General features: G+C 46.1%; 1 protein-coding gene and 1 long non-coding RNA gene across 2 annotated transcripts in view; both read left to right on the top strand.

Moving 5' to 3' along the window:
- LOC109303794 (ligand-dependent nuclear receptor corepressor-like protein) overlaps positions 1 to 6538 on the top strand; it is a 99255-nt gene that overhangs the window by 37250 nt on the left and 55467 nt on the right. The window lies entirely within an intron of this gene.
- Positions 4516 to 6525, top strand: LOC109303795. The gene is made up of 2 exons (XR_002099225.1): positions 4516 to 5111; positions 5640 to 6525. It is a non-coding gene; the product is annotated as an uncharacterized LOC109303795 (long non-coding RNA).

Here is a 6538-nt window from a genome sequence, read left to right as displayed (position 1 = left end):
GTGAAAAGCACCTTGTTCAAATTTGCAGATGACACTAAGATGTGAGGAGAAGTGAGCACGCTAGAAAAGAGGGACAGGCTTCAATTGGATAAGAATAAGACGGGTTTCAATACGGACAAGTGCCAGGTACTGCAGCTAGGGAGAAAGAACCAGCAGCATAGCTACAGGCTGGGGAACTCTCTTCTCGTCAGTACAGAGGCAGAAAAGGATCTTGGAGTCATTATAGACTCCAAGATGAACATGGGCTGCCAACATGGGGGTGCAGTCAGGAAGGCTAACCGTACCTTGTCATGCATCCACAGATGCATCATGAGCAGATCCAAGGAGGTGATCCTCCTCCTCTATATGATGTTGGTCAGGCTGCAGTTGGAGTAGTGTGTGCAGTTCTGGGTGCTGCACTTCAGGAAGGATGTGGACAGAATTGAGAGGGTCCAGAGGAGGGCCACTCGCATGATCAGGGGGCAGCAGGGCAGGCCCTATGAGAAGAGGCTACGAGACCTTAACTTGTTCACCCTCCACAAGAGAAGGCTGAGAGGGGATCTGGTGGCCATCTATAAACTGGTCAAAGGAGACCAGCAGGCATTGGGAGAGTCCCTGCTCCCCTGAGCACTACTAGGAATAACAAGGAACAACAACCATAAGTTGACTCAGAGTAGATTCAAGCTAGATATCAGGAGGCAATACTTCACAGTCAGGGCAGCTAGGATCTAGAACCAACTTCCAAGGGAAGTCGTGCTTGCTGCTACCCTGGGGTCTTGAAAAGGAGGCTAGATAGACACCTTGCTGGGGTCGTTTGACCCCAGCATTCTTTCCTGCCCATGGCAGGGGTTCGGACTTGATCTGCTCAGGTCCCTTCCGACCCTACCAACTATGAAAAGAGGCAAGGGGGGAGACTGCTCTGATATTGCCATCTGTAGCTGGCCAGTGACTGAACTTTCCCTGAGTTCCCTTCCAATAACAGTGCTGTTGGGGAGGGATGTAGAAACAACATATAAGGCTGTGTGTGAAGTGATCTGTTTCGGTACCTTTTGTGAGCTGTCTGTCTGTCTTGTAGCAGCATCTGAAAGGTTCTGGCTTGGTAGCACTAGCTAGTCTCTTGCCAACAAGTTGTATAGAATCCTTTCCTCCTTACCTTTGCCTGCCATCCCTGTTGTTATCCCTTTCAGCTTATTCTTCCCCCAAACTCATCTTATTTGTTCTTGTTAGTCTGTCTTTTTTTTTCCTGCCACACACAATCTGTGTTTTCACCATCTCATCACTGCTCAGGAAAACACAACATATACACACACATTTTACAGCACGCCAAGCATGAAGTGTGCTGGAAAGGCAGGAGTCTTCTAGCAGGGCAGGGAGAGGGGAGAGAAGCTTCAGTTCCCTGTCCCCCCCAACATAGATGCTCCCACTTTTCTGGCAGCGATGAGTCTTTTGCTGCTGGTGGGAGCAGTGTCTGCACCTGCATCAGCTCCACTAACACCATTAATAACCACCAACACCAGCATAACAGCCTCTACCCCAATTTCTGTTCCCACCATGAGCCTTTCAGTGCCAGAGGAGGAGCTGCATCTGGAAGCAGAGGAGCTGAATGCCATAGCTAAGGAAATTCTGGGGAAGAAGGGGGAATCTGAGTTTGTCCTTCACACCCCTCAAAGTTCCCCTAGAGGCAGGTTACTTTCTCTGGACTGCCGCCTTGTAGGGGCAGCTTGCTCAGCAGTGGTGACATGTAGGAAGTGCACATGCATCCCCTGAGAGTGCTGGTGTACCCCCTGTCAGGCTGTGTTCCCTGTTTAGGCAATGGGCAGGGGTGTAGGTAGGAGCTCCAGGGTCCCCCCCAATGAGTGTTAGCTGGGGAGTGGGGCTGCCAGCAAAAATAGCTGTGCCACTTCCAGAAGTGACCACAGGACTTTTTGGTGAGTGAGATTGGCCGCAGAGGAGAATTCCTCCCTCCCCCACCCCGTGAGTGAGATCAGCTGTGGAGGACCCCTACCCCCCAGTTGCTGACTGGTGTTGGGGGGGCATGTCTCCAACTCGAGGCACCAGTCACCTGTGTGGCTTAGCTCCTCCTGTTGTTGTGCCTCTGCCTGCTGAGGAAGGAGATAAGGCAGGATGTCCACCCTTAACCCAGAAGTGGGTAGGTAGTATAGTGTGGAATCATTTCGAGGTGGCAGATGATCCTAAGTATGCTACCTGCCAGCACTGCTGAAAGCAGATCAGCCGGGGCAAGGAGGTGAAACATTTCACTACCACAGTGATGCTGCTGTATCTCAGGAGGCACAGCCTTGCACACCCTTGCCCTTCTTCCGTCTAAGCCTAGCACCAGTGGGAATGTGCCCAAAAAAGTCCCCCTCTTGCTCCAAAGCCCCCGTCCCCATGAAGCAGAAGCAAGCCACCCTGGACCAGTAGGGGAAAGGCAGAGACAAAGGGCAGGGCACATTCCCAAGGCAAGCGAAGTCACCCAGAGCACTGGGGAGATGCTTGCTCTGGATGACCAGCCCTTCTCGTTTGAGTGTCCAGGGTTCAGGCAGCTCATGGTGCTCATGTCCCCATCTTACCAAGTGCCTGCATGCACCACCTTTAGCAGGCTGGTGGTGTCCTCATTGTATGAGGCATGCAGGGAGTACTTGAGGGAGGAGCTGCACAAGGCAGGGCTGCAGATGGCATTACACTTCACCTCAGACACCTGGAGCAGCTGGGGTGAAGGTCATGCCTACCTCTCCCTCACAGGGCACTGGTGCAACCAGTCAGAGCGTTGGTGGGCTCTCCTTCAAGCAGAGGTGATGCATGAGTTCCACATGGCAAGGGAGATCATAGTGGCCATGAACCGCATGGTGAAGGGGTGGCTCGTTGGGTAGAACAAACTCACCTGTGGGTTCATGGTCACCGATGATGGGGCAATATGGTGAAGGTGGTGCGTGATACCAACATTGTTGGCCTCTGCTGTGTGGCACACAAGTTCAACCTCATAGTCAGGGATGCCTTGGAGGGGGACAGAGCTGATGATAGCACCATCACTACCACTACCAGCCAGCTCATTTAAAAATATATAGGAAGGTGGTGGGCTACTTCTACCAGAGCATCAAGGAGGGGCAAGATGTAGTGGGACAAACAGGCAGAGCTAAGCATTTCACAGCACAAAATCATGCAGGATGTGGAGATTCGGTGGAACTCCACATACCTGATGCTCGAAAGGCCTTGCTCAGGGAGATTGGGATCAGCAGCCCCATTAACAAAACTGAGTGGGATACTGTCTCCCAAATTTTGGTGGTCCTCAAGCCTGGCGTAGCCTCAGTGCTGACGATGCCTTCCTTAGCCAGGTGATCCCCATAGTGGAGGAGCTTGAGAATCAAATGGAGAAGTTCCAGGGAATGAATGTTCCTGGCTTGGGCAGGCTGCTTTCACCAGAGGTGCAGGCAGTAGTGAAGTGGGAAGGAGGGCATCAAAAAAAAATGGCTGGATCTGTTGTGGTCCAGTAAGGTCTACGTGCGGGCAGATGTGTGACCCAAGGGTGAAGGGGAGCATCTGCAGCAGCAAAACCCTCAGTCACTGGACAGAGGTGCTGGTGAACAGAAGCAGGGAGGCAAAAGGGCAGAGGCAGGGGAAAGTGGATCCCCCTTTTCCATGTCCCCCTGTCTCTGCCCTTTTGCCTCCCTGACTCCATTCACCAGCGCCTCCGTCCACGTGGGGAGTCAGATGTTGGGCAGGTTATAATGTGTCATAAATCCAATGTCTGTATTGATTCCATGAGTTTTAGTATCTAGGAAGTTGATGAAGTGAAGTTCATAGGTTCATCTGTGAAAAGTGTTTTGTAAATTACCTTTGAGGATCAGGACTGATAGATTGGAGAGAGAGTGGCTTTCTTGTGAGAAATGTGCCCCCACAGGTAGTTGGGTATGCTTGTCTTTAATAGACTTCTGGTGTACATTCATTCTGGTGCGCAGTTATTTGGTGTCTCCTATGCATTTTCCATCAGGGCATTTGGTGCATTGGATGAGATGTATAACATTTCTGAAAGTGTAGCTGTAAGATCCACAGCAGAACCATCACTGTTCCTGGGATATAGTAATTGTGGGGGTCCTGGAGATGTGTTGGCAGGCTTTACATTTCTTGTCATGACATGGTCTGGATCTATTCAGTGTGTTTTGGGCTGTAGAAAGTTTGCTTCCGGTGATGAGATTAGTAAGGTTCAGTGCTTGTTTGCAGTTACAAAACACCTTTTGTAGGTAAGCCTACAAACTTCACTTCATAAATCTACTGGATATAGAAAAAGAATCAGATTCAGTATAGACATTGGATTTATGACACGCTGTAACCTGCCTGACATCTGACTCCCCGGGTACCTCTCCACTTTTACCTGCTACATCTCGCCCCCTGATGCCTCGATTTACATTTTCACTGACTGGCTTTCTTGCATATGTACTGGTTTCTTTGCTATTCATTCCATCCAGGAAGAGCGCGCACCAACCAGAGATGCTTCTTCAGCCTGGTGAACGGTTTTTAAACCTGAAATCTTGCTAAGATGTATTTCTCCAGCAATTCAGTTGGTCTAATAAAATATATCAGATTGACCTAAAGAACCTTGGCTGCCCATGTCTTTAGACCAACATGGCTACAACCTACACCCTCTAATGCACACAAGTCATATGAGGGCTTTTTTCCAGCAGTTTGAGGTGCACTTTCACAGAAACGCCTGCCCCTGTCTCCTTGAAACTTGGCAGGCTTCATGTCCTCAGAAGGGGCTACTAATGTGAATTTCTTGTGTGGAGGACAGAAAGGGAACAGAGTTAAGAGCAGTGTGTGTTACAGAATGAATCAAAGCTGGGCTCAAGACAGTGTAAGGAAAAACATTTGGTGGAGTATAGACTAGTTTTGATTTCAGCACCTGGAAACTGGAGGAAAAAACTGGTATGGCTTCAGTTCACAAAAAAGACCCTGTTTGGGAATATTTTCAAGAAATTCTTGTCCCACTGGGAAAAAGAGGAACATATACCAAACGTAAACAGCGCAAGAGATGCAAAACAGTACCTGAATGGAGCAACGTTATAAAAAATGTTTCCCAGAAGGCAATGAACTTGAAGATGGTGATGTGGACATGTCTGAGCCATCTGGATCAACTGGTTAGTAAACTGACTATTTTTGAACCATTCTTATCGATTGCTAGTAAATGATACATTTATGACAGTGTTGGTTATTTTGGGTGGATTACTTAGGAATTTGAATATTTTTATGTTTAAAAGTGTAATAGGTGTACTACTTTATGGAAGTATTTTCCAGTTACATTTTTAAAATTACCCGTGTATTTCTGAAATGAATGTTATTACTCAGTGTGAGCAAATAAAAGCCCTAGGTAAGCATATCCTGTGCAGAATAAAGTTTTAAGAATTTATAAATCTTAAAAAATATAATTTTTTTCAAGCTGTTTCATATTGGTAAAGGAAAGGATTTAGATAGAAGAAGATAACCTTTATGATTTATTGAATATTTTCCCTATAGAACAGGGTTTGGAAAAATGATATCACTTAAACACTGGTTTAAAAAAACCCCCATCAGCTGTAGGAAGAAGCTTTCATTTATAATCTTATTTTTTTAAGTAATGCTGAGGAATACTCAGTGTGAATAACTTTTTTTTAACCATTTTATTTCAGGGTCCAGCTTAACCATAAGACATTATGAACATTGATCATTTGCAATGTCTGTAACTTCAGAATCATCTATGGTAACACCAACCGTACTGCAACTAAACATCTCAGACAGTGAACTAGTCTCTTTTTGGATAAGGTGTCTTCATTATCACGTAAAACTATGGATGAGTTTATAACCAGGACCAAAGTCCAGCAAGACAGCATAGATGAACATATTGCTCAGTTCATTTATGCAACAGTCTCACCCTTTTATCTTGTTCAGCACAAACATTTCAGTGATGTGGTTCAGTCATTATGACAGGTTACGTTTCATGCAGCAGAATGGATACCATTAAAATGCTTCTGGATACAGTGAGACAAGGAAATTCAGCAGTATACAAAAAAAATTGAAGGGAAAAGTTAATTTGAGTTTTGATAGATGGTGCAGTTTACACAGTGATCCAAAAATATATTCTTGTGTGACAAAAGGCAGGATTGTTTATCTCTCAGAAACAATTGATGCATCAGGAAATGTCCATACTGAAGAAAATTTAAGAAGTAGCAGTAAAAGTTTTATAACAAACCGTATGTGTAGCCTTGTCACAGACAATGCTGCAAATGTAGAAAAAGATGAGAAGAAACTTAATGAAGATAAACCTGAAAGTTATAACACATGAGTGCAGTGCTCATTTGATGCATCTTTTAGCCAAAGATGTACTTAAGTACTGCAGAAATAAAGGAAAACATTTAAATTAGCAAAATACTTCTGTTACAGCCAGTTTGCTTCAGCTTCACTGAAGAGAGCTGGAGGATTCAAGCTGATTCTCCCTCAAGTTGTATTTTGGAATTTAGTGGTTGACTGCTTTTGAGGCATTTGTCAAAACCTGGTCTATTCTGATGACCACGTTTGGGGGGGCGGGGGG

Source organism: Gavialis gangeticus, unplaced genomic scaffold (assembly GCF_001723915.1).
Source record: "Gavialis gangeticus isolate Ggan-Ray unplaced genomic scaffold, GavGan_comp1, whole genome shotgun sequence".
Taxonomy (NCBI): domain Eukaryota; kingdom Metazoa; phylum Chordata; order Crocodylia; family Gavialidae; genus Gavialis; species Gavialis gangeticus.
Note: the sequence above shows the minus strand (reverse complement) of the source record. Positions and strands in the feature narration are given on the sequence as shown.